Genomic DNA, 27487 nt, shown 5'->3' with positions numbered 1-27487 from the left:
GCTGGAGAGGCACTTTTTACAAGGTCTTGTGACAGGATGAGGGGGAATGGCTTTAAGCTGGAAGAGGGGAGATTTAGATATTAGAAATAAATTCTTTGCAATGAGACACTGGAACTGGTTGCCTAGGGAAGTTGTGGATGTGCCCTCCCTGGAGGTGTCCAAGGCTAGGCTGGACAGGGCCTTGAGCAGCCTGGTCCAGTGCAAGGTGTCCCTGCCCATGGCAGGGGAATTGAAACTAGATGATCTTTAAAGCCCCTTCCAACCCAAACCACTCTATGATAAGCTGCATAGGAGACTCCTTTTTGCCAGAAGATGAGAGAGCATAAATCCTTCTTTAATAATAAGCTGGCACAAATGCAGGACCTAATTGATTAATCCAATGCTGACTTTCATCTCTGTTGCAGCGCAAATGAGCAGGCAGGCAGGCGCTGACAGACCACGTGGCTGAAGGGTGATGTTCAGCATGGCAATCCTTTCATCTGCTTTCCTGCAACGCATGGACCTTACACAACCACAGGGTCATCAAAGATGCCTGAACAATCATGTAATGCTCTCAAGATAGAAAGACAAATGTGAACTCCACAGCTCTTCATGTTTTTCTCTTTGGTATTACATCAGCAGCATGGCATCACCATAACAGGCTTCCCAATCACTACCTATTTATACTTGATTTTACTTTGAACCCGTATTTTACCAGCTTGGAGACCAGGATGCTGTGTGGGACAGCGTCAAAGGCTTTGCTCGGGTCCAGTTAAATGACATCGGCTGCTCTCCTCTTGTCTATTGATCTTGTGACCTTGTCATAGAAGGACACCAGATTTGTCAGGTGGGATTTGCCCTTGGTCAAGCCCTGTTGACTTTACCAATCACCTCTTTGTTATTCTTTTGTCTCAGCAGTGCCTCCAGGAAGATCTGCTCCATGATCTCACTGGGCACAGCGGTGAGACTGACTGGCCTGTACTTCCGTGGATCATCCTTCCTTCCCTTTTTGAAAATGGGGGTTATGTTTCCCCTTTTCCAGTCAGTGGGGGCTTCCCTGGACTGCCATGACTTTTGGAATATAACAGAGAGCAGTCTAGTGACCTCATTCAACAGTTTCCCCAGTACCCGTGGGGGTATCTCATTGGGTCCCATGGACTTGTACAATCTCAAGTTATTCAGATGGTCATCTGCACATCTGCATAAAATTACATAGAATTGTTTTGCTTGGAAAAGCAAAACAAGTCCAACTGTTGACCTAAGACCACCTTGGCAATTAAACTGTGTCCCAATGTCCATGTGTTTCTTGAACATCTCCAGGGATGCCCATAAATAAACACAAAGATATTTGGGTAATTTAACTAGTTCCCTTTAGTCACATTTATTGACTAATATATTCACCAAGAATGCTCATTTGCTTGGTTATTTATGCTTTTAAAAGCATGAAGTATTTTTAAAGGCAGACAAGACCTCCATGATACAGGAGGCAATGCCATATGTTTTGAAGGGGAAGGCAATTTTGTTTGTACAAAATAAAGAGTATGTACAAATTTGTGTTTGCTAGGCTGATTCACTGTTACTGAGACTTCTGACCTTCACATTTCACTTTTCTTCTATGAAGTAATTAATAAGGGAGTTAATACTGACCAAACCATAAAGAATGAATTCTTATAAGGACTAAAGCTGATTGAAAGAGTGGGATTCTTCCAGGCAGCACACCTCCAAATGCCCCTAAAATAACAAAAAAGTAACAACTGAAAAGGAGCAGAAAACAAACTTCAAATTCTTTGGAAAATGTGACTTGTGGTTTGAGCCTGGATATGGCTAAAATAAAGATCAAAGAAGCTCACAGGAATGATGGCTGCTATGGGAGGTTCCTCACAGTAGGAGAGAATGAAGAGAACAGAATGTGTTGGTTTTTCTGAGAGAAAGTAGGCAAGGTGCAACTCTTCATAGTATGGGAACAATAAGTAAGCAATTAAAAAGCAAGCAAGATCAGAATAGACATGTAATCATTTGCATAGATACCCAAAGAAGGAATCATTTCCACTAGGCTGTTTTTTGGTTTTAGTGGGGGGGTTGTGTGTGTGTGTTGGGGTTTTTTTGAGGGTTTTGTTTGTCTGTTTGTTTATTTTCTTCTCTAGAAGCTAAGGGAGATCAAACATCCATTTGCTATCCAGAAGACTCCCAGTGACACAAGTTCTTTCCTTACCATTAAACTAATGTCCATGATGGAATTTGGAGAGAATCTGTCTGATGTGTCCACAAGGGAGACTCCCTCAACTTTTATTTGATATATCTGGCATTGCCCACAGTCAGAGACACACTCAAGTTCAGGAGAGTCTCTGGGTCTGAACAGAAATCCCTGCTTTCCCCCTTGTGCTCCCATCAGGGTTATACATCACTACTAAATTAGAATTACTTATATGAAAAACAAAGTTAGCAGAAAATTTATTATTGCCTTCTCCTCCCCCGCCTTCCATCCTCCTCTGACTGGTCTAAAATTGCCTCATATCTAAAACTAAACTTTAAGTAAAGCCCTGTGTTTTCTGATTTACAACAAAAAGCCCTGTACACTGTGGAAATAGGTTTTGTGGAAATAGGTTTTATATTTGCTATGCTCTCTATTTTCTGACATGTTAGAGGAAAGTATGTGCTTGTCACTGCTCTGTAGGTGGCCATAGTTCATTCAGTGTGGGTGTTCTGTGATGGATTCATTTCAGGCTCTTTCTATTTATTGGTTGATTAAACAGTACTGATCTGTGTCCATTAATCTGGGAGAAAAATATTTCTCAGTGCTCCCAGCTTTAAATTCAGCAGATTGAAAAATATTTGATGCCAAGTAAAATGCCCAGTGTGTTGGGCACATGTCAAGATTTTCCTGAATTGCTATTTTAGATTCCTTTTGCTGGGGGTGGGGTGGAGTGGGAGGGTAGGAATGGAGGAGAGGGGCAGAGAGGAGGTCAGAGAAAAGAATAAAATTAAACTCTGAGATGTCCTCATGAAACTCATAGTTTTGCCATTAAAAACTGGCCTAAAACTTTGGTAAATCAGATGAAGTAATCTTAATGGCAACACTACTTTAGATATCATTGCATCTCCCTGCAAGTCCCATCAGCTACAGACACTGCAAGGACAAATAATTCTCTCTAAAATGTAACAGCTGTCAGCAGAATTAAGTCACAGGTCCCTGTTTGTCCTTGTTCAGTTGAGAAGCCTCCTCTTGCCACTGCAGTGATGCTGATCACTGGCTGAAAGTCATGATGACAGTACTTTAACATACCACTCAGACACCATTCTTCAAGGCAGCAGGAAATACAACATTCAGGCAGGTCTTGCCATGCTGCCCACCAGTACCCAAAGAAACAAATGAGGTCTTTTAAATAAAACAGGCCCGGCTGGGGGATTGATTAGGTTAATAACTAACTAAATAAATAAACATTTTAGATATTTTAAAGCATTATAATCTGAACTACTTCACAAAAGGGAAAGGTTTTGTGCAGCAGTGACAGAAGCAGGTACAGTGTGTAGCAGGGAGAAGCCAGTGGTGCACAGTGGCAACAGGCAAGCAGCAGCTCAAATCACCTCCTGGACAGATCCCAAATTACTCAGCAGTGGGTCACCTGCATTGCTAATCCTGAAAGAATGATCTCTTTCAAGTCTACAAAGACAATCCTCTCTAAATTGCCTCTCTGTAGGCAATGGACAGCTTTGAATTTTTCTGTTGAGAAGCCTAACAATAGTTCTGATATTGTGGTGCCCATGGTGTAAGGCCAACTGACCAAGCAATAGCTATGAAGCTGTTTTGGAGACCTCCAGACTAGCCATGTGGAATGGCTACAGATGCAAATTTTATTATTAATATGGTTCTTCAGAGCAGCTGCTGGTTATTTGCCATGACAGTACTTTAGAAATTGCTAGTAAATGAGATTAAATGTTAGTTACAAAGGTAACCTGCTCTTGCATCAAAAACCCCCATCCTACAACAATGTCAGTACTGTCTTATTTCTCCAATTGTTCTGACTAAACTAGAATGGGTCCTCTGGCACCCCCAAAAAGATAAGTAATTCTCCTTATTACAGGCATGCATCATCTGCAGCGGCATGACTGAGAAATCCAGATGACAGGTTACAGAAAGCAGAACCAAAATCATCCCCATACTTCCTTGAGTAAGTATTAGCTGAATAATTTTAAGCAGCAGAGTAAATCAAGATTTAATCCTGGTAAGAGAACGTATGTATCATGATAGGAAATGAAAAATAAATACTTAATTGCATCAAAAGACATAAGATTACAGCTCAGTGTAAAACTTTGATGCAAGGAAGAATGACACCATGGCTGAAAAGAGTGCCACTTAAAATATAATGAACTTACCTGCCTCCCTGTCTGGGCTGAGATAACATCAGTAGTAATTACACTTGGTGCTGGTGCTCCATCATCCCAAAACAGTCATGGTTGCCCAAGGTTTGGGTACCATCTTCCCTTCCTATCTCTATGAACTAAGGAGATTATAAGGAGTAGTCATCGTGGATTCACCAATTGAAAATGATGCTTTATCAACTTGATAGCCTGGTTTGATGGTGTGACCAGCTGGGTTAATGAGGGGAGGGCAGCAGATATTGTCTATTTCAACTCTGGCAAGGCTTTTGACACCACCTCCCAAAACATCCTCATAGGTAAGAACAGGAAGTGTGGGTTAGATGATAGTGAGGTGGATTGAGAACTGGGTGAAAGACAGATCACAGAGGGGTGTGATCAGTGGTGCAGGGCCTAGTTGGAGGCCGGAGGCTAGAGGTGTTCCTCAGGGAACAGTTCTGGGGACAAAGGGCAATGGACACAAATTTCACTGAACTTAAGCAGAAACTTCTTTCCCCTGAGGGTGCCAGAGCACTGGAACAGGCTGCCCAGGGAGGTTGTGGGGTCTCCTTCTTCAGAAGCGTTTCTGTACAACCTGGGTGTACCTGCGTTAAGCAGGGAGGTTAGACTAGATGATCTACCCCTACCATTATATGGTTCTAAGGACTCTTTGACCCAAACAGGCCAATTCCAGCACAACAATAAGTTTTCATATCTGTGAGGCACTTTTAAAAAGGTGTACTTGTGAGATGTACAAAGAGACACAATTCTGTCAATTTTGTTCCCTCGGGTAATATTCAGATGGCATAAGCTCCTTCCCAGTTCATCCAATTTAAACTGTGCCAACCCAGAGTTTCTTGCAATGTGTAGGAATTCCCTGGCAATAGCTTGTACTACAAACCCCTTCCCACAGCATTTCAGAAGGCACATCTATTCCAAAGAACTTGTGTGCCTAATAAATCTGGTGACAGGATATTCAGTTTGGGTTCCTTTTTCCAATACTAAATGGCAACTTAAATTAAAATCCTCACTGACTCAGGCAAAAAAAGAACTGGTCTTAATGGAATAACAGAAAATTAACGTTCACTATGCTGTGATATGATTTTTAGCACAGAGACATAAATATCTGTCATGCAAAGGATCTCCCACAGAACATTGCTAACAGCTACCTCTCATTTCTCCCATATTTTTAGGACTTTAGTGTCTACAATGGGCACTTCCAAACTAATTGTTGACAGATTTTAGCTTGTTGAGTAGGAGTGAACCAAAAGACAAGAAAAAGGGCATATCAATGAATATGACCAGAGGAAATTCTCTGTTGTACACAAATAAGTACAGAAGAATAAACTTAACATGACCAAGGTTTGGCCTAGCTTGTAGCACAGCTGCAGCCCACACCTGTTCATAATTTGACATTTTCATTTATTGCCTTGTAAGAGAGAAATATACTAGAAAAATCATGGAAAGCAATTGGTATGAAAGTGCTCTGGTGAGCCTCACCTGGAGTACTGTGTCCAGCTCTGGACTCCTCAACACAAGAAAGACACAGACCTGCTGGAGTGGGTTCAGAGGAGGGCCACAAAGATGATCAGAGGGTTGGAGAACCTCTGAGCACAGGCTCAGAGAAGTGGGGTTGTTCAACCTGGAGAAGAGAAGGCTCCAGGGAGACTTTATAGCAGCCTTCTAGGACCTGATGGGGCCTACAGGAAAGCTGGGAAGGGACTGTTTACAAGAGCATGTAGCAATAGGACAAGGGGCAATGGTTTTACACTAGAGCAGGGCAGATTTAGACTGGACATTAGGAGGAAGTTCTTAACAATGAGGGCAGTGAAATACTGGAGGAGGTCGCCCAGAGAGGTGGTGGAGGCCCCATCCCTGAAGACATTCAAGGTCAAACTTGATGGCACCCTGAGCAACTTGATCTAGTTAATGATGTCCCTGCCTACTGCAGGGGTGCTGGAGAAGATGACCTGATACATTCCATGATTCTATGATCAGATGAAAAAGTATCAGACCATTTTCCTTCTTATGAAGAAACTCTTTCCTTTCTGCAAGACAAAAGGTGAATTTGACATGTTCTCACTGCCTTAGCCAAGGAATAATGGCACCACCAAGGCAGAAAGTTAGAACCCAATATTCACATACACTACAGTTTTAAAACTCACAATATGCAAAGGGCAAAGACAAAGATTTGATGTGTTGGGAATATGACAAGCCCTTTTATTGTCTGACATCTAACTTAATTTCTTCATGACAGGCCTGCCAAACAAGAGCAACCAGAGCCTGAGGACATATCAGCAGAGTGCAGGTCAGTTTTCTTGTTTGCTCTAGTATCAATGACAGCATGAGTGAAGGCTCAGGTGACATCCACAAGTCACTGCAGTATCCTCATTACTCTCTCTTTTGTCCTCTGGGAAACTAATCCTTTAAGCTGAAACTTCTAATAATGTCCTTAAATACTTAAATATTTTTAAAAGTATATTCCCAAAGAGATGGGGAAGTGGAGGCCTTATGTCTGTTTGTAAGTTGCATTGATTTTGACTACAAACCTACTGGATCAACATTACAGAAGAAAACACTTAACCTTGTACAAAGACCTCATCCTCTTGACAGATGCTAGGCATTACACACCCTACAATCATGTTATAAACCACCAAAAAAGATGCCAGCAATGTTGTGCATCAGTTCATGGTAATAAAAGGACACTTTACTGGACTCTGAAAAGTAGGCAAATGTGAAAAGCCAGAATGTGGTTGACCATGGCACTATGGTTTACATATTTCACCTTATAAAATGCACCCTGGTATCTTTGTACAACTAAAAAGTGCTTAGGAACTGAGGCTTAATCAAAAGGAAAATCAGAATGCACGAGTGCATGAGGAAGAATCCTACAAGGCTGGCTTGAAACAGCTGTCAAACCCAATAGAGGCATCTGAGAGAGGAAATGGCCTGGGCTCTGGAAACCCAAATCATGGGTAGTCAAAGAGAAAAACTGTCTATGAAGGAGTAGTAAAACCATCCAGCATTATAAAATACAAGTTATGAGCCCAGCAAAAGCTACACACAAACTAAAGCCTAGCTCCCTACTACATTTCCCACTGTCAAACCAAACACTGTTCCATGCATTTTTTGTAAAGCTCATACAATTGCTCTTAAAGCCTCTTTTCCTCCTTTCAGGAAGTTCACATTACTTGGGTTGCTCAAGCAACTTTTACAGCTCTTTACACATGAATAGCACCACTCTATAAAAGTCTGAAAAATTAACATTTCCTCTCCAAAGCCACCCAGTACCCTATTTGTATAAGTAAGAAATCATCCCTTCGGCACAATCTTCATAAAGAGGCAGCACATGCCACAGCTCCTGGCAAAGTATCATGAGACCTGTGCTTGAGGACCCACTGAGCACTGTGATTCCTTCTTTTTCTAAGAACTATGGATCTATTGTGAATGAAAACTACTCCAGCCACTTGCTGCAGAGGGTGAAGAGTACCACCACGTGCTGTACCTATTCTCTCGCTTAGTAACCTTCACAGTCTGGATGAGGAGAACTTGAATGGCCATGGAGAACCATGAAGATGATCGAAGGCTGGAGCATTTCCCCTATGAAGACAGGCTAAGAAAGTTAGGACTGTTCAGCCTGGAGAAGGCTCTGAGGAGGCCTAACAGCAGCATTTCAATATCCGAAGGGAACCTCCAGGAAAGCTGTGAAGGACTGTTTACAAGGGCATGTAGTGATAGGACAAGGGGCAATGGTTTTAAACTAGGGCAGGGTAGATTTTGGTTGGACATTAAGAGGAACTTCTCTACAGTGAGGGTAGTGAAATACTGGAACAGGTTGCCTAGAGAGGTGGTGGCAGCCCTGTCCCTGGAGATATTCAAGGTCAAACTTGATGAGGCTCTGAGCAACCTGATCTAGTTAAAAATTCAAAGGTCCCTTCCAACCCACTGCATTCTGTGATTCTATGATCTTTGGCAATTTTAATATTCTAGCAAGATGGGCAGAAGCAGCAGTGACACCAAGGAGTTGGAATTGGTTGGGTTGGTCTGGATTGCATCAGGATACCACCCTGGAGCAAAGATAACATGATGCTATCATTTAATGATGTTGGTATCACATACATTTAGAATTTCACTACTTATGCAGTACTGGTAGGTATGTCACTCAAAATTTGTCTGTCTGGAGCCAGACTCATTCCTTTTCCAGACTCTGCCTCCAAAGCATCAGCAACATTTGTTACAACATCCATTCCTAATAAACATTTACTGCAGTTAATGGAAAGAAATAGGTAAATTTGGAGAAAAGAGGAACTTGGTTAAATCCATAAAACTACTTAACGGGCAGGCTCTTACCTAAGACTGACTATGAGCAAACTTTGCCCAGGAATGTAACATGGTCACAGATTCAGTGTTTCCCTTAATGCTGCAGGAAGTTCCTGCTTTCTACTGTTCTCTCACCCCTTGGGAAGCAGCTGTGTCTCATGGCTCTAGTTCTTGCTGTGAAAGTAGTACACAGAGTTTGCCTGACCCTGTGGACTTCAAGATAACAGATCCTGATACAATTACATAGTGGAATTTGTCTATAACAGTAGGTTTCAAATAAATAAAAAAATGTACATAGTACACTTCATAAAAACTTAACAGCTTGAATCACTGTTCATAGATACACACTGCTGCTTTACTGGACACTGTTATCACTCATGTCTTACAGACTCACACATAAGGTTATCACAGTCCTGATGAATGTCATGGAGCATACACTTAGATATGTCATCAGCAACAAGTATCATAGGACCACAGAATGGCTTGGGTTGGGAGGAACCTTAAAGATCACCTACCATGGGCAGGGACATCTTCCACTAGACCAGGTGGCTCAAAGCCCTGTCCAACCTGAACACCTCCAGGGAGGGGGCATCCACAGCCTCCCTGGGCAGCCTGTTGCAGTGTCGCACCACCCTCACTGTAAAGAATTTCTTTCTAATATCCAGTCTAAATTCCCCCCTCTCCAATCTTAAATCCATTCCCCCTTGTCTTATCACTACAAGCTCTTGTATACAGTCCCTCTCCAGCTTTCTTGCAGGCCCCCTTCAGGTACTGGAAGGCTGATACAAGGTCTGCCCCAGAGCTTTCTCTTCTCCAGGCTGAACAATCCCACTGAAGAACAATACTGCAAACAAGCTTCTATCCCAACTCTCCTACATGTCTTAACACAGTATGTGAGAGAAGATATTTTGAGTTGTTCAGATTCCTGCAGCTTTTTTTTGTTCAGAAGTCTTCATATGACATAGCAGTATCAGGTCCCTGTTTGACAGAGTATCAGTTTGACTCATATCAAGTTTAACTCTCCCTCAGGTTGAGAACAAAATACCCTGACATGTTGCCACATAGTTAGAGCAGCAGATTCCCTGGATTATAAAACATCTGTTGAAAAGCAGTTCCACGTCTAAGGCCCAAGGGTTATACCCCTCTCCCTCTTGCTTCCTCCTCTACATATGACATGTCTCTGCAGTTTGGTCTCTGACACTGCAGGTTCCACTGGCCTTTCAAACTAGCATAGCACCTCCAATTTGTACGGTACCAGAACATACACTGGTGGATTTAGCCCACCTTTCCAAAAGGTCTTACTACAACAGCATATGAAAGGAAGGATAATTTCCTGTAGACAAAAGCTTTTAGGGAAATACTACACACTGCTGCATCAAGGTTTTTGAGAAGAGGAAGAGCGACAGGCTTTTCATCTCTGTCAGTGCTCTCTACTTAAGACTAGCAATTACAGTGCAATCTCTCATCTGCACAGGTCCTTTGTGAACAGCCATGTGGCTCATTTGTCTAAGCGATCAAATAAAGCACATCATGAATCGATCGGCTGCAAGTGCCATAAAAATAGAGCTCATACCTACATTCATCTGCAGCAAGCAGATGGCTGATTGCTTTTCTGTCCTTTTACGTTGCAGTCCTGTTTGCTTAGATCCTCTCTTTGGAGAGAGTGACATGCTGGGAGGTCAGTTTTCTGACAAGGTCATCTGCCTTCAGACTATGAAGAGAACTGCACAGAAAGTGGGTTGGGCTATATTTAGAGTTTGGTCCAACTCCATGCCAAGGTTCCCCCGCTGTCTCTCTCTTGCAGCCCCATCTCAGGTCTATTCTTGCAGATTCTCAGCCCACACAACACACGAGGAGAGGAAAGTCATTCTGAGCTACCACTGCAGCGAGGTTATTGCAATTTGCTAAAAACAAGTGGATCAGCAGCTCAGACCAGGGCTCCTTAGATCCTTCATTCTTCTAGTATTTATTTTTCTGTATCCAAGTGGATTTTCCCTTTTCAAGTGAATAAGAGGAGGACACTGCCTGGTATACAGCAGCAAATAGTCTCCTGAGCAAAGGTAAGCTCGCTTCATTTCTGTATTGTCGTCATAATTAGAGAGCAATTGCTGATGACTTTGATCAGCTATGCTTTCTTCTGCTAGTGCATTTCTGCATGTCAGCATTACATTGCCTTTTTTATATAATGAAATTCTCCATTTCAAAACATGAATTTTAATTATCACTGTCTAATGGAAATGGGAAAATAAAAGGATGCCAGCATGTGCAGCAGAACATACATGGTTTGATTTTATCTGTTTAAAGAGCACACAGCTGTGCCAATGGACTGTATCACTCTGAAAGTGAGGGAAAAAGAGATGTGTGACTGCGTGCATAATGATTACACACACGGATGTGCATTTATATCTGAATGATCTTTTATCCACATTATTTTGTACAATAAGAGAAAGTATGCCTTCAGGACTGCAAAATTTGGCTTGCTGCAAATAGCACAGCTATAAAACTACTTAATAAATTAACAGATGAACATATGCTCAGATCCCTTTACAACTGCAAAGAAGTTGCTCAGCTTCAGCTAGAGTACAGGCAGGATTAAAAATCATCTCAAATTTGGTCTCCTTTCCACTGATCCTGCCTTGTTTCTCCTTTTAAAATCACATATAGCTGAGCAGTTTTCCTCAGCACCATTTAAAACTGTTGTGATTCTTAAGAGGGGAAAAAACCTGGACAGAGTACAGCACAGCATGCCTCTCTGTAAGGAGATCCTAACACACTTCAGGTCACACGGACATGATGATACTGTGGTGTGGACTCCAACATGAGGAGATTGTTATCCTGTAAAGACACTCTGGAGCCATGGATTTAGCACTGGCACTGACACACACATGGAGTTTCCTGCCAGGCAAACACACAGGAATGGTAATCTGAAGAAACAGGGTAGAAAGGTCTATTTCACCCAAAGTCCAACGAAGCAACAGCAACAAAAAGTTCTTTGCAACAGAAACACCATGTGAAAGTCTCAGCAGGAGCATCTGAAGAAAGGCAGATGGTTTCTAGATTAAGAGTAAGTAAAGGCCAAAAGAGGTCACTAAGTCACTGGGAGTTTATCTAAGCCACCTCAACTGAATGAATTTTTGCACTTAGTTTAGGTAATATTTTCTAACATACCTGCTGGTAAACAATGCCATACATCAGCCTGAAAAAGTCACAGATTATAAGGTGGCAAAAGTCTTACCTGCTGAAGATACTTTTCATTTTGGTTACTCTCAACTCTCATGTTCCTTTCCTTCTGATTTTAGTTTGGTAATTCATGTTTAGATTCATCCCATTTCACATGAAACAAGAGAGTCCCGAGACTCTTTAACAAATAATAATTAAGGCACCATGCCACAGAATCACCTTGTGTTGTGACATGATAATTCAGATTCTCCCAGAAGGCTTCTATTGCAAGAAGTCAAAGAGGCTGTTATGGAAGGGTTAGTTGAGTACTGCATACACATTCCTCAAGTTCATCAGCAAGGCAAAGGATTCACAGTATGAAAGTAACTAGGTCAGACTAAGATTGTCAGTGACCTTTGATGAACAGTTACTGACAGAAGAAACAAATACATCTTTATATAAATGTTTAAGTGGTTATGTTGTGCCTAAAGTCACTGCTTAATGTATCAGTTCAGCGTTTGTGATGCTGTGGCACCTACTCTCCATTTGTGTGTGAATAAATAGTAAAGATATTGGGGAGTGGGAGGTGGCTTTAAACAGTATGGGTATGACTGTAGCCTACAAATGCAACATGCACCAAAGATCCTTCCCAGCACAGGGGCTGGAGCACTGCTTTCAGTCAGGGACTGGCTTGTTTTCAAGGGAGGATCACCACTTCTTCCCCACAGGAGCTGAGCATAGATCTCTGTCACCCAAACTGGAGGGAGATTTGTTGTAACATGGATAACAGAACAACAGCAATGGAAAATGGTAATACCACTGTGATGATAAATATGAGCATGGCATCAATGGAAGAAGTTATTAAGAAGCACATGAAGAAGCTTCATGTCTTAATGCAGAGAAACCTAAATCTGCTTCTAACCTCCTTCTGGCTGGGGGTCAATCCTACTTGGTGGGCTTCTCCTCTTCCTATTCTCTCTTCTTCACTATAAATTTCCAGCACTAGCATAAGCTAGCTTCATCTTGCTAAATTGTGACCTCCAATGGTAATGATGCACCCATACTAGTGGAGACCACCACAGAAAGGAAAAAAAAAGAGAAAAAAACCAAACCAAACCAAACAGTAAACTTAAAACGAGGAAAGAATCTTTATTGCCTCCCCTAGTGCAGAGAAGAAAGACTAAAACCCTTTGTTTCTATTAGGGAAGCTCACATGGGGCTGAAACCCACTCTCCTCATGGGGAAGGGCAGGGCTGTTATCTTCCTGCCTAAGGTTGTGCATGAGGAGGAAGATGAGGCTTGGCTGATGATACATGCTGCCAGCTGGCCAGGCAAAGCTCCAAGGGCACATTCACAAACTCCTGCCATTGGCACTCTCACCCTCAGTTGACAGGCGTAAGCAAGGCCAGAGCCAGATGGCTAAATCCAAACAGCACCAGGGGGATGAGTAAGTCCCACCAGCAATCAGATCACCACTATTGCTCGCTGTATTTATACTCCTGCTTGGGAGTTTCTCCAAACAACAAATGGTGCTGGGATTTTCCTACCTCCTTACTATTCCTCAGACAAACGAGACTGATGAAAGCAAGCTGGGGTCCTAAGAGGACTCAAAAGTGCACCTCAACTCATCCTGAAACAAGTTCCTTTAGCACAAGGCCCTGTTAGATGCTACAGCATCACTGGCACATGGCTCTGTAGTCAGCCAATGAGTTTTCAGACTCACCACCACTACCACATAGCTGCTGCTATGGAAGAGACTGTGAGAAGGGTGAAGCTGACATCTAGAGAACCATTCCAAGAGAGTTTGAGCACATTTTCCTGTCTGTACACCTGCATGAGGAGGTGTGCAGATATTTGATATGAAAATATCAGAGCAATTTCTGCACAGAAATTCTCTTTCAAAATGATTCACTGTTGTCAGGAATATACTTTCCAGGAAGAAAGTGACAGAGGGTATGTGCCAGTACAGAGTGACAGAGAGTGATGTGCTGTGTAGGAAAGATTATTTAAATAATTGTATTCCTTCTGCTACAGAATATTTTCATTTGAGACTTACTAGCAACAGGGATGAGGAAGGAAATCAGAGTTCATAAACAAGCCACACAGCCCTAAGCTTTGTATGACCTGCTTTCACAAATCCATCTCCCAAAAATAGGCAGCAAAAAACCAACAGAACTTTTCCATAGGTTCCCCTGCTGCATTTTGCTTTGTGCACACCAGAAATATAGCAGTATCTTGTTGCAGAAAACGTCTGCTCTGAGGTGAGACACTGAAAGACACTGAGGCGTTGGAGCACGTCCAGGGTAGGCAACAAAGCTGGTGAACGGTCTGGAGAACCATGTCTTATGAGAAGTGGCTGGGAAACTGGGATTTCTAAGTCTGAAGAAACAGAGGCAGAGGGGAGACCTCATTGCTCTCTACAACTCCCTGAAAGGAGATTGGAGTGTGGTGGGAGACAGTCTCTTCTCCCTAGTAACAGGTGATAGAATGAGAGGAAATAGCATGGAACTGTGCAGGAGGAGGTTTAGGTTGGATTTAAGGAAAAAATTCTCTACTGGAAGAGTGCCCAGGCATTGGAACAGGCTGCCCAGGGAGATGGCAGAGTCACTATCACTGCAGGTGTTCAAGAAACGCGTGGACGTGGCACTCTGGGACATAGTTTAATGGCTGTGGTGGTCTTAGGCTAATGGCTGGACTCAGGGAAGTTCAGCAGGAGCTGGGAACCTGGGAAAGCACAAGCACATTGCTATGCTGTGCTGAAGCAGTTTCTCTGTGAATGGTGTGTGTATGACTTTCTGCTGCCCTGTGACATCTGCCAAGATAAAGGAATCTAGCAAATCTAGCAAGGCTATACTGTATCAGTACACTTCACTTGAAGATTAATGTGTTTAAGACAATTCCCAATGAAAATCCCACCTATACAATGTGGCATAGTAATGCAGGGAGAAACAGTTACAACTGGGATTAGCCAAAAACTGAAACATGAATTTCTCATCTTCCATTACCTAAGCCTAAATTCTTTCAATCACAGCAAACTCACAGTGATCACTACTGGGGTTAAAGCACCACAGAAAGTAACCCAACAACATCAAATTCTTTTGTGTTAGCAGAGAGGGAAAGTCCATATGCACAGCTGCAAACCTGTACATTGTAATTCTATATCAAATGAAACTTGGACTAAACATAGTCCTCTTAAAATAAATCCTAGGAGGTGAACTTCTTTCATTTTTCACTTGTACTCACCTTTTTAGTATACCAATCTGTTCCTTGGGCATTTGCTTATAGAGTGGTGGAATTGTTTTGATTGGAAAAGGCCTCTAAGATCATCAAGTCCAACTGTCAACCTAAGACCACCATGGCCATTAAACCATGTCCCAAAGTGCCATATCCACATGTTTCTTGAACACCTCCAGGGATGATGACTTCACCACCAACCTGGGCAGCCTGTTCCAATGCCTGACCACTCTTCATGTAAAGAAATTTTTCCTAATATCCAACCTAAACCTCCCCTGGCACAATTTCTGGCCATTTCTTCTCATTTTATCACCTGATACTAGGGTGAAGAGGCCAACCCCCACCTCACTCCAACCTCCTTTCAGGGAGCTGTAGAGAGCAATGAGGTCTTCCTCGCAGCCTTTTCCTCCCAGACTAAATGCCAGTTCCCTCAGCCACTTCTCATAAGATTTGTTCCCCAGACCCTTCACCAGCTTTGTTGCCCTTCTCTGGACACACTCCAGCACCTCAATGTCCTTCTTGTAGTGAGAGGCCCAAAACCAAACCCAGTACTTGGGGTTGCAGCCTCACCAGTTCTGAGTACAGGGGCACAATCACTTATTTATTTCTGGTGGCCATACTATTCCTGATCCAGGCTAGGATGCTGTTGGTCTTCTTGGCCACCTGAGCACACTGCTGGCTCAGACTTAACAGGAAAATAGTGTCCACTCTCTAGCATGCAAAGAATGTTAAAAATAAATAGAACAGAACAGAATTAACCAGTTTGGAAAAGACCTTTGAGATCATCGAGTCCAACCTATCATCCAAAATAAATCAGTCTTTACAACATGGTTGTATTTAGCACAGTACTCATGCAATTTTTTAACCACTAATAATACTGCAGAAGAATCATAAGAATGGTTTGGGTTGGAAGGGACCTTAACCATCATCTAGTTCCAACTCCTGTGCCATGGACAAGGACACCTCCCACTAGACCAGGTTGCTCAAAGCCTCATCCAGCCTGGTCTTAAACACAAGAGCAAAGGATGGAAAGAATGTAAAGTAATCCCCAAATGAATAACAAGTGCTTTAGATACTCTCCCTAAAGTATGATTTTAAATTCATGTGCACAATTCAGTGAAGCACAGGCATTTGACATCAAGCCTTGTCTGTCTTCAAGGGCATTCAATTTAACAACAAGAAGAAAGTGGCAGCCATTCTCCCTGCTCCTCTGCTTTATTCTGCCAATGTAATGGTTAGAAATGTCATCCAATACAACTTAATGTGCACCATTCTATGTTCACTCACACAAGACATGCCTAAAAGAGTGGGAGGACAAGGAAATCCCACTGAAGAAGAAAGTGAGGCAGTACAGGATGAGCTTGTCAGGACAGGAGAGAAAGGCTGGGTTGAGATGATGCATCTGGACTCATGTGTTCGAGCACATGCTGCTGCTGTGCAAAGGGCTGCACGTTTCCCACTGTACATTCACCCATTAACCAGCAGTGGCTGAGGCAGCTCAGGTTGCGATGGAGTGTCTCGATACAGACAAGCAGACATGAAGAGGCTGAAACTACATGACCTCTCAACTCCTTGGCAACAGGAAACTTGAGACTCTTGAAGAGGGGAAAACCAGAGCCAACTCCCATCTGACCTCCAGCTGTCTGAGGTGGATGACATGTAGTCTAATTATAGGTTTTTCTTGAGTCTTCCCAGAGACCGTCCCCTTACGTGGGCAAAGAATCTCACAGCCCTCTTTCAGAGCACAGATAATCCTCCATTTTAGACTCTTCTGCCCTATCACAAATGTGCCATGCAGGTTCCCCATCAAGTTTGCTCCCTGTCAGTGAAACAAACCTAAGAAATGGCAGGTTTAATCAAGTAAGGCAGGATGTGGAACAACCACTGGAGAGGGCATGGCTAGCTTCTTCTTTACTGTCCTTTCCTGTGACATGCCACTTAGAAAGAACTGTTAATATTGAAGATATTTTTATTATTGAAAGTGCAAAGCTAGTACTGAGCAGTTCTATAGTTTATAGTTGCTGAGGATTGTGCTTGTTCTGCCTGGGGCAGAGTTAATTTTCTGCATCTACGAGTTGATGCACTGTGTTTTCTTTGCACTTTGTGCACATGCCCACTACACGTGGTGAGAGGAGGGAATCCTAGGCACCTTATTTGGATGGAAGTAGGGTTTATCTATGTGCTTTGTTATACCAAAGAGCTTGCAGTACGCATTTCTACATCTGATAGAAGATCAAAGCAGCAGAGCATCTCCCTTATGAGAATAGGCTGATGGAGCTGGCTCTCTTTAGCTTGGAGAAGAGGAGACTGAGAGGTGTTCTCATGAATGTTTACAAATTTGTGAAGGGTGAGTGGTCAGGAGGATAGAGCCAGACTCTTCTCAGTGACGTCCAGTGATAGGACAAGGGACAATGGTTGCACACTGGAGAACAGGAGGTTCCACGTGTACATAAGGAAAAATTCTTTCACTGTGAGGGTGACAAAGCACTGGAACAGGCTGCCCAGAGATGTTGTGGAGTCTCCTTCTCTGGAGACATTCAAAACCCTCTAGGATGTGTTCCTGTGTGACCTACTGTAGGTGATCCTGCTCTGGCAGGATGGTTGGACTAGATGATCTTTCAAGGTCCCTTCCAACCCCTAACATTCTGGGGTTCTGTGACTTCTTAGCCTTTAGCAAACCACGAGCACTTCTTCCATCTCAGTTTATCTTACTGCAAGAAAACATGATGCAAAAATATTCCCTACCAGGGTGTTTTGGAGCCTAAATAACATAGCCAAAGTGCTGTGGGATTCTTGGGAAAAGTGCTATAGTAGACTAAAATAGTAATTGTTGTTATATTCTGACAGAAAAGAGGTGAAGTACCTTTCTTCAACTGTTGAAGAAGCATCAAGTACTACAAAAAATATTTTTGAGACTCCAAACCAGTTGCATTCAGATATTAAGATGAAAAAGGACATGGACCTGATGAGGAGGATCCACAGGAGGGCCACAAAGATGATCAGAGGGCTGGAACACCTCTTCTACAAAGCCAGGCTGAAAGAGTTGGGGTTTTCCAGTCTGGAGAAGAGAACACTCTGGGGACACCTTATTAATTGCCTTTCAGTACCTGAAGGGGGCCTACAAGAAAGCTGGAGAGGCAATGCTTGCAAAGGCATGTAGCAACAGGGCAAGGGGCAATAATTTTAAACTACAGAAGGGTACATTTAGATTGGACATTAGGAAGAAGTTCTTTACTATGACAGTGGTGGAACATTGGAGCAGGTTGCCCAAGGAGGTGGTGGGAGCTCCATCCCTGGAGACATTCAAGGTCAGACTTGATGGGGCTCTGAGCAACCTGATCTAGTTGGAGGTGTCCCTGCTTACTGCCAGGGGGTTAGACAGGATGACCTTCAAGGGTCCCTTCTGACCCAGTGCATTCTACCATTCTATGAAAAACAACCTTGGAGCTCACTCTGTCAGAGAGACACAGCTCAATGGGATCCCTTTTAATACAGGCTTAAAATTCTCCAATCTCAGTAGTGACCACCACAATCAGAGACTTCTTTGTCATGTCTTTGCTATTCAGTAGCTTCTGTGAGTGTCCTGACATGAAGCAAGGGAATGATAAGCGTTAGCCTTATCCACAGGATTTTACTACTGCATCCAGCTCAATGACAAACTGATGACAGGCTGTGTAAAGCTGAGGTCAGAATACATAGAGTATGGGAGAGACAGAAGCAGTGCTTTATCTAGCCCCAGAAATCTCAACTCTGGAGACAGCCTCTTAAGACAGATGTCCTCTGGTATTCTGTATAAATTCACATGCTGTGCTTTTTCACTGGAGATTCAAGACCCTGTTGGGAAATGTAGTCTCCTCTCACTTGATTTACTGCAGAATCGCTGATAAGGAAACCCCACTGCAGCAGAAGACTACTAGCAGCACAACAGGGATGAGATAGGCAGCACATCTGCAGAGGGGAGGGCAGTGTCTCAGCCAAAGTTACAGAAAACAGCAGCAACTGTAAAATAATCCAGGTCTTACAATGTGGAAAACAGCACAGCTCCAAATCACAGAGACTGTCTCTCGGGTTCTTTTTTGTCTCTGGCAGCAGAAGGAATGGCTATGCACAGTGAATACTATCAAACAGAGTCTGGCACAGCAAGAAAACCACTAAATCTTATGTAGTGTCATGGTAATTTTATCTTCTTGTTTATTTTTTGTTTTAAAGTGAACTCATTACCTAGTTCAGCAAAGGTTGGGACTGGAAGGCTGCACCAGGACTGTAATGAAGGCAAAACCCTGGGGAACAATGTTGATTATAGTGGAGGTTTCAGCTGACTGCGTTTTAATTAATCAGAGTAGTAGAGCCCTCCGAATTCCCAGATATCCCATTTCAATCTGCACACCAACATGGCTTGTTTTAGGACATATTTTAACACTGTTCTAATAAATTCTTCAACAGGTCTTTTAAGTCTCAGAGGTAATCTAATTTCTTTTCTATTTTTATTATGGAGGCTTTCATTAGGCCTTGCAACTATAAATCACTAGAATGATGTGGCTGTAGAAGGCAAAAAATAGACTCAGAAACCACATACCACTTCAGCACTTGCACTAATTAAAAGCACAGGAAATTTTCTAATTACAGAATCACCAAAGTTGGAAGAGACCTCAAAGATCATCAAGTCCAACCTGTCACCACAGACCTCATGACTAACTAAACCATGGTTTCAAGTGCCACATCCAATCCCCTCTTGAACACCTCCAGGGATGGTGACTCCACCACCTCCCTGGGCAGCACATTCCAATGGCTAACAACTCTCTCAGTGAAGAACTTTCTCCTCACCTCCAGCCTAAACCTCCCCTGGTGCAGCTTGAGACTGTGTCCTCTTATTCTGGTGCTGGTTCCTTGAGAGGAGAGACCAACTCCCTCCTGGCCACAACCACTATTCAGATGGTTGTAAGAGAGCAATAAGGCCTCCCCTGAGCCTCCTCCTCTCCAGGCTAAACAACCCCAGCTCCCTCAGCCTCTCCTCACAGGGCTGTGCTCAAGGCCTCTCCCCAGCCTTGTTGCCCTTCTCTGGACACGTTCAAGTGTCTCAATGTTCTTCTTAAACTGATGAGCCCAGAACTGGACACAGGACTCAAGGTGTGGCCTAACCAGTGCAGAGTACAGGGGCACAATGACTTCCCTGCTCCTGCTGACCACACCATTCCTGATGCAGGCCAGGATGCCATTGGCTTTCTTGGCCACCTGGGCACACTGCTGGTTCATGTTTAGGCAGCTGTCAATCAGCATCCCCAGGTCCCTCTCTGTTTGACAGCTCTCCAGCCACTTCAACCCCAGCCTGTAGCTCTGCATGGGGTTGTTGTGGCCAAAGTGCAGCACCCAGCACTTGGATGTGTTGAATGCCATCCTGTTGGACTCTGTTCATCTGTCTAGCCAGTCGAGGTCCCTCTGCAGAACCCTTCTGCCCTCTAACAGATCAACATCTGCTCCCAACTTGGTGTCATCTGCAAATTTGCTGATGACTGACTCAATCCCCTCATCCAGATCATCAATGAAGATATTAAAGAGGATGGGGCCCAGCACTGATCCCTGGGGCACACCACTAGTGAGTGGCCACCAGCTGGATGCGGCACCATTCACCCCCATTCTCTGGGCTCGGCCCTGCAGCCAGGTCCTAACCCAGCACAGAGTGTTACAAAGCAAAATAACTTCTTTTTCATATCAGTATAGCATTTTAATTAAAAATAACTCCATTATAATAAAGAGAAGACACAGCAGCATTTGGTTAAATGCAGTAAGCCTGCATAATACTACTATATATCATCTGCTAAAGGGTAAACACAGAAGTTGTCAATGACAAGAAAAGCAGGATGTTCAGAGCTCAACACACAGTGCAGGGTCTACATGATTTCTGCAATCCAGGCTTAAGGAGTAACAAAACATGCACAGAAATATGTAGCAAATGAGGAACCCAATCTCAAAATATACAAGTTTTGAGCTAATACAAGATAAGACCCAGCAGAGCTGGTGTAATTTATGTCTTTAAATCCACAAAGTATATACATTTTCCTTTGCATTCTTCTCTGCATCCTGAATTCCTCAGTGTTTTGCTACTGTATGGAAATGAGAATGTTAAACTGCCCAGGAATACTGGAATATTTTGCTACAGTAAAGAACTGCAGAACTGAGTAAAGGTAATGACATTCTCAAGAGCCTGTAAAATTATTGCAGGCTGGAAACCAGTCATTCATGCCCAGCAGTAATTGTTTGTGAAACCAATGCTTAAGAGATTTTGGATGGAGCAGACAAATCATCAAATCACTGCTGCAGAGCAAGGTACAAAACCTGATTTTTTTTGATTTACAGAGGCAGCTTCTGCACAGATTTGCAAGCCTGAAACATTTTTTAAAAAAATTATTTATTTTCCCCCTACACTGAATGACTGAGTACTTAGTTCATGTTTCAGAACAAGTGATGCATTTTACACCTGCTGGGTCTATTGCCACTTCACTTACGCTGCGCTCAAGCCGTAAGGAAAGGAACAGCCCCTATTGCTCTCCCTGCCTCAGGTTATGCACTGGGAGCAGGAAACCCCCTACCAGGAGTGTGTGAAAGTACCAGCACTCATATTGCAGCCTCCAGTTAACTAGAATTGCCCTCATTATTTTCTTTACTTCACTCATGCCTTGTCTTTTACCTCCTTCCAAGGATGAGCAAAGGTAAATAATTCAGTGCACTTTACCTGGCGCTGACCATGAAACCCACTTCAAACTGCAGGTTTGGGCAGATCCTAATCATGATCTTTGAAGGCAGCCCAAAAGACCTTGAGCCTACAAAGTCTTATCACTTCATGGCTCTGAACAACACTCTGGCTGCTAACCAAGCAAGAGCGATTAAGGTCCCAGGATTTTTCTACAGAGCAGCCATTAAGAAAGGGAAGATAAAGGAGTGTGGGAAGCTGAAGCATACCACCCTCTGGCCTAGGTGATCTTAACAGAAGTAAGATCTTCTCAGTTCCCCTTCAACTTAGAGCCCCAGGACACATATGTTGTCAGGAGGTTTTCCCTGAAAAAATGTGTTGTGGATAAACTCATGGCTGTATTAAAGGTCACCCACCTCTAGCCTCTAGCTACTAGCCCTGGAGTCTTTTTCGTTTTCTGGAAAAGGGGAAGGGGAGCTTCCTCGAGACAGAGAATTCTTCTGTCTTTACTCTTGCATCAGTAAGAGTATCAGTGCACCAGCACAGTACCAGTACACAACACTAGTGCTTGATCATGTGTAATAATAACAATAATACTCATGATTCCAAACTGTATTTATCAAGAGAATTCCTGCCCCAAAGATCATCTCTTTGTCCTAAACTGATCATGAATGTCTTGGGAGTGGAAACTGTATACTTGAAACAACCAAAACACAAGCATGCCTACCAAGTAAACCTTGTAAGGATGAGAGGGAGACTACATCTATCCACATACAGAGCAGATGCCTCCTACACGGACACTGGAAAAATCCATTCAGCCATTCTAATTGCTTTTAATATAATATAAAATACAGACAAAACCAGAGGGCACTGGGGGAGGGAGGAACAGATCTTGACAAAGCAAGGCATTTTTGGATAGGCTCAAATAGTTTTTGCCCTATTTTAACACCACTTAAGATTAGCAAAAATTTGGTGGAAGACAATAGCTTTTGTCTCTGCCATTTGAGGAAGATGAAGAACACGGCTTCATTGCACAGACCAGCCTTGGTAGATCATTAAATGACAAGCTATAAGACGCAGGTCAAAAGTTTCCAACCTGTGTTCAACATTGAAAGCATTCAAGAGATGAAACAGAAGAGAAGAATTCTCTTCTTAGTCTCAACATTTACAATGGAAAGCAGAAGCAACTGCAGGGGATTTTAATTGAAAAACCAGCCACTGTTCTGATTTGTTGGTCAAGACTTCTGTTGCCATGTAGTTCAGGAAGCTTACAGTACCCTTGTACTCTGCTACACAATTAGGAAATGAAGTTCCTTCTGTTGTATTCCTGTGCTGAATTGCAGGGTAGTTTTTCAAAGACAGTTTTACAGAGTTAGGAGTTGGACATGATCAGAAGTCCATAGATCTGTCTGCTGTACTCAACACAGTTGACTACAAGGTGTGAACAGCAGGAGCTGATCTGACTATGTCCCAGCTGATTCATCTCATTCCTCTCAGAAGGCCCAAAACAGGCAGCTACTCCTCCTCACTAGGAGTGCTTGCCACGGCCTCCCAGCTGATTAGGCTCCATTCCCCAAGAAGCTATACACTATTAATCTTATCTGAAGCAGACAGCGCTGACGCCCAGCTTCCTCAGTGTCTGGAGGAATACAAGCTGTCTCCAGCTCAGCCTGAGTAAATGGAGAGAATCTGTCCATGTATCAAGAGGAAATATTTAAGTCTTCGAAGGACTCAGAATCCTTCCTCTTTTCTTTTTTGCTATGTACTATCAGAGCAACTGCCTGAGAGCCATACCTCACTCCAACTCTCTGCGTGCTCAGGTGCAATAGACTCCACTTTGTACCTTATGCTTACTGAGTCCTGTATCACTTCCTATCAGACAAGGCCCCAAAGGCCCCTTCATTTGGGTGTTACGGGATGGATTTCTGCAAGAGTGTCTTTATCAGACAAACAGAAGGAGATGCTGAGCTTATGCAGACAGTGGAAGATGTGGCAGCATACCTCCCAGAGCACAGGAATGGACACTCAGTAATTCTTTAGCTTTTATGTCTTTGAAGTCCTTCATGGCCTTGGTCTAAGGCTCAGCAGTCTCTATGGTCCTTTTAATTAATCAGCTTTTGAGCATTACAATCAATAAACACCATATAGTTGTTAGTGTTGTAAATAAGAAAGTTCATTTCTACTGAAAGACTATCAAGCTGAGGAAGACTTTGTTACATTAAACTTAAGAACTGGACTGTAAAAGGTACTGAGTAAGACTTAAATTCATCGGCCCTTCTCAAAAATAGTCACAGTGAACTGGAGGGAGAATTACACAAAACCCAGGAAGAAATGGGTATTTATTGACTTGCAGACCTTTCAAAGCCTATAACAATCTCAGAGATGTTTTACTGGTTGTGTAGGCATGGCACAGACTGGTGCAATACAAACACATAGCTGTACAGGTACATCAAGCCCATAGAAAACAAAGGACACTAAACACTGTAGCTAATTTTTCACCAGCAACTTGTTTCTTAGACCAGTTTTGCATTTCACGATGCAATCCAGCAGTGAGTTTGTACATGAAGAGTAACACCAAGACACAACTATCTTATGTATCCTGTTGTCTCTGGAAAAACAGGGGTCTCTACTGCAGCAACATTACCTGTGAGGAAGTGTTTTGGTTTTTTTTAAACAGAGCCATTCATTCTGAGGTAGAACACTTTCCAAGCAGTTTTTGATGCCCTAAATCCGGGATCAAGACTTTGCTGACAAGTGGGAAAGCATTCTACCACGTGGAATGACATGGCCAAGCTGATGAAAGGTCATTCCAGCAACCTTAATGACTCACATGTAGTCGTTGTTTTCTCTGCAGAAATAAGCACACCATGTTCAGGTCTAATAAATCCACATTATTAGTTATTACAGAAAAGATACTAATTCTACTCACTATTTCCTACAGATTTACCACACTAATAAATCCAGATTCGTGTCATTAATTGCTAGACTTAATGACTCACTAGCATTAAGAGTGAAGTAGGTAGTGATTAAAGAAATAGAAATGCCCCATAATATGGATGTTACTGCCTTTGTGCAGGGAGGCACCATGTGGTAAGTAGTGGTTTAGGTCAAGCCCACATCTAAGCAGCAGCCTCCAGCTTACTCCTCCCCTTGGTGGGATGGGGAGGAGAATCAGAAGAAAAAGATAAAAACTCATGGGATGAAATAAGGACAATGTAATAGTATGACACAAGGAGAGAATAAATAATAACCATAATACTAAGAAAAGAATCATAGAATAGAATCATAGAATCACAATCATAGAATGCACTGGCTTGCAAGGGACTCTCCAAGGAAATCTTGACCAGTGTCCCTGCAGTGAGCAGGGACATCCCCAGCTAGATCAGGTTGCTTAGGGCCTCCAAGATGGGGCCTCCACCACCTCCCTGGCAAACAGTGTTTTACAACCCTCATTCCTCCTAATGTCCAACCTAAATATACTCTTTTCTAGTTTAAAAGCATTGCCCCTCATCCTATCACTATATGCTCTTCTAAACAGTCCCTCCTCAGATTTCCTGTAGGTCCTCTTCAGGTACTGGACAGCCATTATAAGGTCTCCCTGGAGCCTTCCCTTCTCCAGGCTGAACAGCCCCAACTCTCTCAGCCTGTCTTTGTAGGAGAAGTGCTCTAGCCCTCTGATCACCTTCATGTCCCTCCTCTGGATCTGCTCCAGCAGCTCCACGTCCTTGCTGTGTTGAAGACTGCAGAGCTGGACATACAAAGTGGGTGGTTCACGGTGCAATTGCTCACCACTCAGTGCCCAATGCTCAGCTGGTTCCAAGCTGCAATCCCTCTTCCCCAAACAGTTTATATATTGAGCCTGATGTCATGTGGCATGGAATAGCCCCTTGCTATTTTGAGTCAGCTGCCCTGGCTGTGTCACCTCCCAACTTCTTGTGAGAATTAACTCTGTCTCAACTCAACCTAGGATGTAAGTAAATATTAATTTCAAAAATCCAGCTCATTTTAGACATTTGGGCTCTCTGATGAAAACTGAAATGTCAGTATAATGACAGGCTCCCAAGATTTCTTTTTCTTTTTAAAATCAGTAATGATAATGAAATACTGTGGCTAAACCTATTACCCTCAGCCATTTACATCATCAAAGCAAGATGACATCATTACATTTATTTTCTAAAGCTTGCTTTTGGCAAAGCAAGTCATCTGTTCTCTCAGGCAATGTCTGAAAAACAAGATTAGGACTAAGCTGTTTACCTCCTCAAGTACTGTGCTTTTTATATTCCCATATTTACTACACAGCTTCAGGCATGGCAAAGAAAACCTGTCTGAATTCTGTGATTGCCTCAGAGCTGTTTGACAAGGGCTCTTTATGCCTCTTGAAGATGGCTGACAGCTTTTTAGCATGAAGTCCCCAGGGTTAATTCATAAGTGTAAAGTTCTTTAAAAAACCCCAAGATTTCCAAGTAGAAGATTGAAATATATTACACATCCATTCTCAAATTCCACAAGGCAAAACTATTCATACATATTTCCTGGCAAGCTGGCACAAGGGTGTTTGACTTTATCATGGTAGCAAAGGAAGACTAGCTAAGCACATATATATCATCAAATTAACTATAGGCTTCCCCACACTCATATCTGGGTTTGACCCTTAAAAGTCATCTGTGTATTCCTATTAAGATACATTCATTAAACCTTCACCACAAGGCAATGACAATCAGTTCCCTCCATGAATTAATTTCCAATTAACCAGTGGTGTTAAGAGTCTGCTGTCTCACTTACTGATGTAGAGAGTTTAAACCAAGATCTGCCTATTTATACAGGACAAAAATCAATGTAATTAGACACTGTTTGATTTTAACTATGTTACACACAGTATTTGCCCAACCAAAAGCACAAGGGGAACCCATTAACAAACAAACAAACAAAACCCCCCAAACCAAACCGAACAAAATAAACCCTCCAAAACTTGGCTCTTGAAAGAAAATTATGGTCACAACTCTCATGTTACAAATGTTGATAAAAGAGTTCAGAATTGCTGCCAAGGTTATTGTCATCCTGAAGATGGACTGGCTGTTCAGATGCTGGCCACACGACTCAGAGAATAAAGCAACATTTAGTTTTGTATAGTACTGCTACTTCAAGTAAAATTAGAAAAGTTGTTGGGCTTTTTTTGTTGTTCTGTTAAAACCAACCACCATTCAGTATATGTCTGGAAGAACACACATCTTGCAGGAGTCTTTTAATCAATCACAGAAACTTGTAAACCCAGTTCAAAAACAAATATTTAGAGGTCACATAAGCAATGAACTCACAAGAATGGCTCAGATCCAGGCATTGTGTAGACTGAATGATGTGATCCTCCAGACATTTTTCTACCCATGTGATGCCATCAAAGAATTCTAGATTATTTTTTAGGACAATATAACAAAAATTAGGGAAAGAAAGTGACATATGAGGAACTGAGAACTGTGAAATGAGACAGGGGTAATGCAAGAGGGATAATACCCTTCCACTCAAACACAAGCAAGCAGAAGGGAAGGAATAAGACAAGAAGAAGGGTCAGAGCAGCAAAGGCAACCAGGTCTGTTCTTGGAAAGACCTTAAGAACAAAAAGTATAAAAAACCCAAACAAAACAACCCTCACACTTTTCCTCAGACATCAACTACTTCCTGCACTCTCTTCTTGCTAGTTTGGATAAGACTTGTACAAGGCAACCTTTTTCAGTTGGCCACTTGGACCCTAATTGA

General features: G+C 42.7%; 2 protein-coding genes across 4 annotated transcripts in view; one reads left to right on the top strand and one right to left on the bottom strand.

The window, feature by feature from the left end:
* The window catches only part of CMSS1 (cms1 ribosomal small subunit homolog), a 236231-nt gene that overhangs the window by 21353 nt on the left and 187391 nt on the right, over positions 1 to 27487 (bottom strand). The window lies entirely within an intron of this gene.
* The window catches only part of FILIP1L (filamin A interacting protein 1 like), a 189959-nt gene continuing 183825 nt past the window's right edge, over positions 21354 to 27487 (top strand). For 2 of the 3 annotated variants that reach the window (XM_054163936.1, XM_054163937.1), the window contains exon 1: positions 21354 to 21372. The gene's annotated coding sequence lies outside the window, so the exon portion shown is untranslated. The remainder of the gene's footprint in view (positions 21373 to 27487) is intronic. The other variant, XM_054163938.1, reaches the window with a different exon arrangement.

This window comes from Dryobates pubescens, chromosome 8 (genome assembly GCF_014839835.1).
Source record: "Dryobates pubescens isolate bDryPub1 chromosome 8, bDryPub1.pri, whole genome shotgun sequence".
Classification (NCBI taxonomy): Eukaryota; Metazoa; Chordata; class Aves; order Piciformes; family Picidae; genus Dryobates; species Dryobates pubescens.
This window is presented reverse-complemented; position numbering and strand designations above follow the sequence as displayed.